A 9,055-nucleotide genomic window follows, 5' to 3' on the forward strand; every position below is an offset into this window, starting at 1 on the left:
ATCTGTTGGCAATGAACCACGATGGTAAGAAATAGATGGCAATTTTTCACGCAAGAGCATTACAAATGAAGCTACCAACATGAATGCTTTTTAAATGTCTGGGAAAGACTCTAGAAATGGACCTTAAATGGTTACACAGTTAACATTCAGATATCAAAGAATTCAGCAAAATAGAAACTGTTTAAATATTAAACATCAAATTTTCCTTCTTTCAAAGGACTAATAACTTAGCAATAAAAAATTATCTTTGAATCTTGACATCACAAGGTCTCAGGCAGGCAGTGGATTTTAAAATAAAAATTTGCAAGCAGTTCCTATTTAAGCAAAATTAACAGCTGAGCAAAGAGGCATGAATTAGTAGCCTGCCCCAAACTCACCTTGATCAGACAACAGTCCACCTCCTTTGCACCACAAGCTCCTCCTCTGTGGAGCTGCCTGCAAAGCGAAACTGCCCAGGATCGATGCTGTCAGGGAAATGTGTCTGCACAGAGGCAAGGCACTAATCAAGTTCTCCTGCAGCTGCTGACCTAGCCCTCAACACTAAATGAAGAAACATGCAGCCATGAAAGAGAAGCAGCTGGTGGACAAGGAATCAGAGGAAATGGAAACAATAAAGGAGGAATCGCTGGACTTGAAAATAATGCAGAATCCCAACAACAAAAATCCCTTTGTCCATAGCAATGAGGAAATATTTCATGAAGATGGTTTCTCACCCATGTGGAGCAAGAGGCAAAGGGTAAGGTGACTTTTAAGGGTGTTGCTGGGTATCAGTTTCCAAATGGCAGCCCTGTTACTGGACCAAAGACGGATAGTAGAGACCAAACGCAGTGGAGAGTCATAAACCAAGAGGAATGGAAAGTTAGAGAACATCCACACAGATATTCTGTACCTGTGTTTCTCTGAAAAATGCTGATTCTACGTGGTTCTTGAGAACACTCCTAAAGAATCACACTATCATAGAATCTTGAACCTGACAATAAGCTAAGGGTTTCTAGTTCATGTACCTTGTGGATGAAGAAAGGGAGATCCAGGAAGATCCAAGAGCTTCCCCAAGGTCACAAACAAATTAGGGGCAGAGAGCTAGAAAGAACCAAAGTCAATTTCTCATAGATCTTAAGACAGTGCTTTTGGAGTTCCAGTAAATTTTCCACACTTCTGAAGCCTTTTGAGCTACAGGCTCATGTTGGAAGACTTAATTTCAATAAGCAGGTTGGCAATAACAGTCTGGCATAGTTAACAATTAAACTGTTTTTATAAATAATGACTTCTATAGGAAATACGATCTCTTTCAATTAAGATATGAAGTGCATTTTGGTTTTGCAAATGATGAGGCAGTTGTGTCCCTGTTGGGTATCGGGGATCCTTTTTACTTCTTGTCACCAAAGAAGGTGAGGTTAGGTACTCTAGCACAGATTGCCATTTGAACTAGTAACTTTCTACAGTGAAAACAAGGAATCCAGAGAATCAAAGTAGCATTGTCGACACTACCGCTATTCTAAAACCCTTATTTTATTCCTTTATTTATCTCATATAAATAACTTAATATAATTTATTTCATTAATGTATAATTATAAGAGATGTAATGAATCAGAAGAGTGGTTTCGCTGAAGCAGCCTGCATATTAAAAATCTCTGCTCTGGAGGTCTTTAGGCAAGTCTCATGCTTTCATCCCTGAAACAATGAGTGGATCATTGTAGAAGCAACCACTTTCTTTTTTAAACAGATGTCAAAGATTTAATTTCATTTGTTAATTAATAAGGGAAACCATTAAGATGTTTCAACGGATTCAAAGGAAAATTCACAATACCACTTACATGTGGGCAAATAAGGTATATTGAAATGAATTTCAAAATAGATGCAAAAATGGGGCGCTTGGGTGGCTCAGTGGGTTAAATGTCCAACTCTAAGTTTCGGCTCAATTCATGATCTCAGGGTTGTGAAGTTGAGCCCTATATTGGGCTCTATGATCGGGGGGAGTCTGCTTGAGATTCTGTCTCTCCCTTTCCCTCACCCACCCCCTCTGCTTTTCCCTCCCTCAAGAGAGAAAGCACTTTCTCTCACTAAAATAAATAAATATTTTTTAAAAAGATGCAAAAAGAGGAAAAATGTACTAGTATTCACAGGCAAATAATTGATTTCATTCTACCAGACAGAAGTTGGTCTTTTGTCCTCAGGAATTACGTTTTTATCAGGGTGTCTGGGTGGCAGAGGCAGTTAAACATACAACACTTGACTTGAGCTCAAGTCATGATCTCAGTCACGGTCATGAGATCGACCCCCCAGGTTGGACTCTGTGCTGAGCGAGGAGCCTGCTTTAGATCCTCTCTCTGCCTTCCTCTGTCCCTCCCACTCCACTCTCTCTCCTTAAAAAACAAACAGAAAAAGAATTACGATTTTATCAATTTTCTGTAAACTACAGAATTATAAAGTAGTTCAAAGACAATGAAAAGTAAAGATGATAGAATTAAAGATTCTAGAAAGATAGACTAGACATACATGCCTTGTTTTCAACTGAAAATACACAGTAATCTTTGGTCTACTAGAATTCTTTCATAATTTTCCATTCAATTCACATTTTACAGATTAAGAAACTGAATAGAGAAAGGTAATAGCCTAACCTGGATCCCTGAGTGACAGAGCATGAATGTGAACAAAGATCAGATGCCAGGGAACTTCTCTTAACCTATAGAGCAGTTCTTACCTGGTGATAGTATATGTCTCTGGATATTTGGCAATGCCTAAAGACATTTTTGGCCGTCACAATTTGAGAGTATTTCTGACTTCTGAAGGGCAGAAACTGGGGTTGCTGCTTAACATCGTACAATGCAAAGGACAGCCCCCACAACAAATAAACCACCTCTTTTTGAAAAGTTTCCACCCTTAAAAGATGATATCTCCTTGGACAATGACAGGGTATAAACCACTCAGAACCCACATGCCCAGGTCACTATAAAAAGCAAAAAGCAGGGGGGCGCCTGGGTGGCTCAGTGGGTTAAGCCGCTGCCTTCGGCTCAGGTCATGATCTTAGGGTCCTGGGATCGAGTCCCATATCGGGCTCTCTGCTCAGCAGGGAGTCTGCTTCCTCCTCCCTCTCTGCCTGCCTCTCCATCTACTTGTGATTTCTCTCTGTCAAATAAATAAATAAAATCTTTATTAAAAAAAAAAAAAAAGCAAAAAGCAGGGCACCTGGGTAGCTCAGTGAGTTAAAGCCTCTGCCTTTGGCTCAGGTCATGATCCCAGGGTCCTGGGATCGAGCCTCACATGGGGCTTTCTGCTCAGCAGGGAGCCTGCTTCCCCCTCTCTCTCTCTGCCCGCCTCTCTGTCTGTCAAATAAATAAATAAAATCTTAAAAAAAAATAAATAAAAGCAAAAAGCACACTTTTCAGAAACACGTCTACTTAAGAATCTTCCACTACACTAGCATGTAAATCATTAAAGAATTGAAAGGGCTAAGAACAACTGGTAAAATACAATGAGAACTTGTGATAATTGGCATCGTCCATTGATTAATAGGACAGTAGTATTTATTCAACTCTCCCACAGGCACTCTTTAAGGAATAGGGGGTCATGCCGAGGAAAGTACTCAATTGGCAACATTATCATGAAACTTACTTGCATTTGGAAATAAAAGAAAATTAGTAGAACATATCTCAGCCTCAGATACAGAATCTGTTAGATTCTGACTTGTATTTAACCAATTTTCTTTTAATAGCTACCGTGTGCAAGATGTAAGCTAGGTGCTAGGGACGCAAGAAGATAGAAGCTTATGAGCTAGTGGAGAAGATGAACATACACATAACAGATTATAACACGGCACGATCGTTCCGTGATCCTAAGGGAAAGCTAGCTTAAGACTGCCAAGAGGAGGGAGGAAACACAACACAGAAAACTCAAGCTGATTCTGGAGGGGATGGACTTGGAGAACAAGAAAGAGGGAGGGGAAATTCTGGGCAGATGGAATGGCGCTGTTCAGAGGCATAAACATGACAGAGACTGGTGTATTCTGAGAGTATAAATGGAAGGGTGGTAAGGGCAAGGTGATTCATGTAAGATAACATGACAACAGACAGGTAGTGGGGGGCCTGAGCAGGCAGAGTCTCCCCTCTGAGTAGTTTCCACTGTTTTGGCTTTAAGGAATGAAGCTGCTATGAATATAGTACAAGTCTTTTGTGAACATATTTTTAAAAATTTCTCTTGGATGAACACTCAGGAGTAGAAGTGGTGTACACAGCATAGACATGTATTTCACTTACTTGTGGAACATAAGGAATAACATGGAGGACATTGGGAGAAGAGGAGGAGAAGTGAATTGGGGGAAATTGGAGGGGGAGACAACACATGAGAGACTGTGAACTCTGACAAACAGAGGGTTTTTGGAGGGGAGGGGGTTGGAGGGTTTTGGGTGAGCCTGGTTATCGGTATTATGGAGGCCACGTATTGCATGGAACACTGGGTGTGGTGCATAAACAATGAATCTTGGAACACTAAAAAATAATTAAATTAAAAAGAAAAATAAAAGAAATATCGTACAACTTTTCAGAGTAATTGTACTGTTCTCTACTCTCACCAGCAGCAATGAGAATTCCTGCTACTCCACATCCTTGCCAATCCTGGACATTGTCAATCTTTTAAATCTTAGCTCGTTTTAGCGACTACGTTGTGCTATATCACTGATTTGACTTGGCGTTTGATAATTAATGATTTTGAGCATATTTTATTTTATTTATTTTTTTAAAGATTTTTAAAATTCATTTATTTATCAGAGAGAGAGAGAGAGTGAGAATGAGAGAGAGCACAAGCAGGGGGCAGAGGGAGAAGGCTCCTCGCTGAGCAAGGAGCGAGGACCTGGAACCAGGGGCTTGGGGCTTGATCCCACAACCCTGAGATCATGACCCAAGCTGAAGGCAGACACTTAACAGACCGAGCCACCCAGGCGTCCCGATGTTGAGCACATTTTAATACTTATTGGCTACTTATAAGTCTTCCTTTGTGACATGTCCAAGTCTTTTGCCCATTCTTTAAGTGTGTTGTCTTTTTATTATTATGTTGTAGATATGCTTGATATGTTCTGGAGGTAAGTCTTCAGCCACATACATGTGTTGTGAAATTTTTTTCCCCACTCTGTAAACTATTTGTTTTAACAGTGTTTTTTGATAAGCAGAGTTTTTTTTTTTAATTTGTTAAATTCCAATTTATTGATATTTCCCTTTTACGATGAATGCTTTCTCTGGGCAGTCTAAGAAATCTCTGCCTATCCATCACTGCAAAGATTTTCCCTTATATATTTAAGCTTATGATACAACTTTTTTTTTTTTTTTTTAAGATTTTTACTTATTTGACAGACAGAGATCACAGGCAGGCAGAAAGTCAGGCGCAGAGAGAGGAAGGGAAGCAGGCTCCCTGCCAGGACCCTGGGATCAAGACTTGAGCCAAAGGCAGAGACTTTAACTCAGTGAGCAACCCAGGTGCCCCCTATGATGCATCTTGAATTAATTTTTTGTATATGATGTGAGACAAAGGTCCAGTTTCATCCTTTGGCATATATAGGTATCCAATTTTCACTAGCAGAACCATCCCTCTAACCCCACTGAATTTCTTTTGCTCCTTTGTTGAAAATCATTTTACCCTGTAATTGTTAGTCTACTTCTGAACTTCTCTCTTGCGTTCTGCTGGTTTATCTAAACTTTACTCAATATCAGTCTATTTCAATTATTATAGCTTTCTTTTTTTTTTTTTTAAAGATTTTATTTATTTATTTGACAGAGAGAGATCACAAGCAGGAAGAGAGGCAGGCAGAGAGAGAGGAGGAAGCAGGCTCCCTGCTGAGCAGAGAGCCTGATGCGGGGCTCGATTCCAGGACCCTGAGATCATGACCTGAGCCGAAGGCAGCGGCTTAACCACTGAGCCACCCAGGCGCCCCTCAATTATTATAGCTTTAAAGTAAGTCTTGAAATAAAAACCCAGTAGATTAAGTCTTCCAGATTTGTTCTTTCTCTCTCCCTTACCCCTTCCAAAGTTGTGTTGGCTATTTTAGGTCCTTTTGTTTTCCATATATTTTTCAATTAATTAATTAACTAATCAGTTAATTAATTAATTGAAGAAAGAGAGAGAGTACACATGAGTGGGCAGAGGAGGAACAGAGGGAGAGAGAGAGAATCTTACACAGGTTCCATGTCCAGCATGGAGCCCAATGTGCGGCTCGATCTCATGACCTGAGTCAAAATCAAGAGTCAAGACACTTAACTGACTGAGCCACCCAGGCACCCCCATATATATTTTAAAGGTTCTATTTATTTATTTTAGAGAGAGAGGGAAAGAGAGTGTTGGGGGGGAGGAAGAGAGAGAATCTCAAGCAATTCCACATGGAGCATGGAGCCTGATGCAGGGCTCAAGCCCTTATGGGTTATCCCTGTGATCATGACCTGCATTGAAACCAAAAGTCAAATGCTTAATTGACTGAGGTACCCAGGCATATCACCCATATATATTTTAGAATTAGCATGCCAATTTCTACAAAAAAGCCCTTTGGGATTTTGAATTGAACTCAATCTATAGATCATTGTGGGGAGAAGTAACATCTTGACAATATTGAATGTACCAATCCCCGAACATGTTTATTTCTATTTACTTAGGCCTTTTCCCCCCCAATTTTTTCAGCAGTATAGAAATCTTATACTTCTTTTATTAAATCATCTCTAAATGTTTACAATGTTTTTGGATGTTGTTATAAATTTTATTTTCCAATCTTATTTAATTAAAAAATGAAAAAAATCCTTATTGTTTTCTCATTGTGGAAAAAATAAAGATATAGAGAAGAAAGTATCAGTAATAATATGGCCACCCAAAGATAATTATTATTAGCATCTTGGTGCATATGTCAATAATCTTATAATACCTACTTATGCATATTTTAAATATTAAATAGTGAGTATGTTTTTTTTTTTTTAAAGATTTTATTTATTTATTTGACAGACAGAGATCACAAGTAGGCAGAGAGGCAGGCAGAGAGAGAGAGAGAGGAGGAAGCAGGCTCCCTGCTGAGCAGAGAGCCCGATGCGGGACTCGATCCCAGGACCCTGAGATCATGACCTGAGCCGAAGGCAGCAGCTTAACCCACTGAGCCACCCAGGCGCCCAGTGAGTATGTTTTTTAGAAATAAAAATCAAATCAGACCAACACCAGTATAAACCAAGAGGAATTCTGAAAGGTGGCCCTAGACCTACATTAGGTTGTCTTTTAAATATCTTTATATCCATTCATTGTTTGGAAATCCAGAACACATTTTCCCCAAAGAAACAATGTATAAATGATAGATAATCAATTCAGACTCCCCCCACCACCACCAAAAAGGCAAACAAACCCATTCTTAACTCATCGTGGCTTTTGGCCCTCTGATCTGAGCCTATTTCTAAACTCTTTTAAGGTAGCACTAACCCCACACCTTCATTCCCTATAAGCTATGAATCTCCTAAATATCTGTAAGGAGAGAGACACAGGATGGAGTCGGTGGACAAGGCAGAGGAAACTTTGCAAGATCAGGAGATCAGAGTTATGCAAGGAGTCCTGTACCAACAATGACTCTGAGGCCCCTGCGTATATAAGCTGCAGAAGACAGGTGGTTTCTAGCAGCAGGAGAACTGGGTAGTAGCAGAACTTTATCCGTATTAATCATCCCCAAAATAATTCTACTGAGGCTAAAATTCAGGAGGTCCAGTCCAATCTCAGGTTGTCATGTCATCCAAGAAACACATGCCAGTAACAAAGAAAATCCCCAAATAATTTAAATATTGCCTCTCTCAAGGATTGTGCTGTCCATAAATAAATAGAAAACTATCTTGTCTAATCTTTTGCTTTCCTATTGGCTTCATCCTATAGCTTTTCTAGAATTATCTTTTCTAAGTAATGTAAAACGATTTTCCTAGCCATAGAATTTTTTCTTCTTCTCCAACCCCCTTTCTTCCAGGTCTGCATTCCCTGAACCAAAGAACATCCTGGCAATGACAGAATATTCTCTGAACAGACAGGGGCAAGGAAAATGCTGGAAAGGCCTCCACATGATAGCCTACATTGCATCTCGCTGAACAGAAGTTTTCTACATTAGGAAGATCCTGTGTCACTGGAAAGATTTCTGGGAAGTCCTAGAGTCTAGGAAAAGATAAGACACATGTATAATGATGGGTTTTTATTCTTACATGTAAAGATAATAGAAGGTGCTCTAAAAGCAAGTCCTTTTCAGGAACTTTTCATCCTACTCCCTTTGAGCCTCCATTGTTTAACCACCCACCACATTGGCTCAGCCTTGTTCTCAAGGAGGGCCTAGGTCTGGAATTCCTGAGGACTCATGCAGACACAGGTCAGGGGGGAGCTGCTTTGGCAGTGCAAAACAGGGAAGCTGGCACAGTGGCCGTCCACGCTGTGTTGATCTTTGGTCTGATACTTGTTTTTAGTTTCACTTTCTTTTAATTATGGTCTCTCTATATCTGACCTGAACAGCACTATTCTTCTGGTTTGTTAGTTAATTTTAATGATAACAGCATATCACCATTAGAGTGGCTTCTCAGGTCACAGTGTATTGCAGAGAGCAGATTGTTAATTAAATGGTAATGTTTTCTGAATTTTGAAGTAATTCCTAAAGTTAATAGTTATTAGTTACCTTGAAAACGTTAAAAAAAAAATCAGTATATAATTAGTAAGCTGCCCTCCAAGAAGCAGATCACATCACACTCTGTCCAAAAGGAACAGCTTTGCTGACGAGGCACTGACATAGTTAAGAGAAACCATGAATCACGAGGGGCCAGGAAAATGGTGCTGCCCAGCTCACATTCAGAGGCAGCATAATTTATGAAGCACTGAGGACAGTGGGAGGTAGGCTGTCAGAAATGCTAAGTTCTCTGCGGAATTATTACATTCCCTTTGAAAGATTCGATGTCATTGAAACGAGGTAATCTGGGGAAGCTCGGAGGTTCTATGCAATTGGGAAAAGTGCAAAGATACTTGGAAATGAAGCCAAATTTCTTCAGCCTTTTTCCCACTGGAAATCAGACCAAGGTCTTAT

The 9,055-nt window shown here is 39.9% G+C and overlaps 1 long non-coding RNA gene across 1 annotated transcript; it reads left to right on the forward strand.

The window, feature by feature from the left end:
• Window positions 1–439: 439 nt before the first annotated feature.
• Window positions 440–8,225, forward strand: LOC123390433. Its single transcript, XR_006605023.1, has 2 exons — window positions 440–736; window positions 7,964–8,225. It is a non-coding gene; the product is annotated as an uncharacterized LOC123390433 (long non-coding RNA).
• Window positions 8,226–9,055: the final 830 nt, after the last annotated feature.

This window comes from Mustela putorius, unplaced genomic scaffold (genome assembly GCF_011764305.1).
Source record: "Mustela putorius furo isolate JIRA1106 unplaced genomic scaffold, ASM1176430v1.1 tig00537350_pilon_pilon_pilon, whole genome shotgun sequence".
NCBI lineage: Eukaryota > Metazoa > Chordata > Mammalia > Carnivora > Mustelidae > Mustela > Mustela putorius.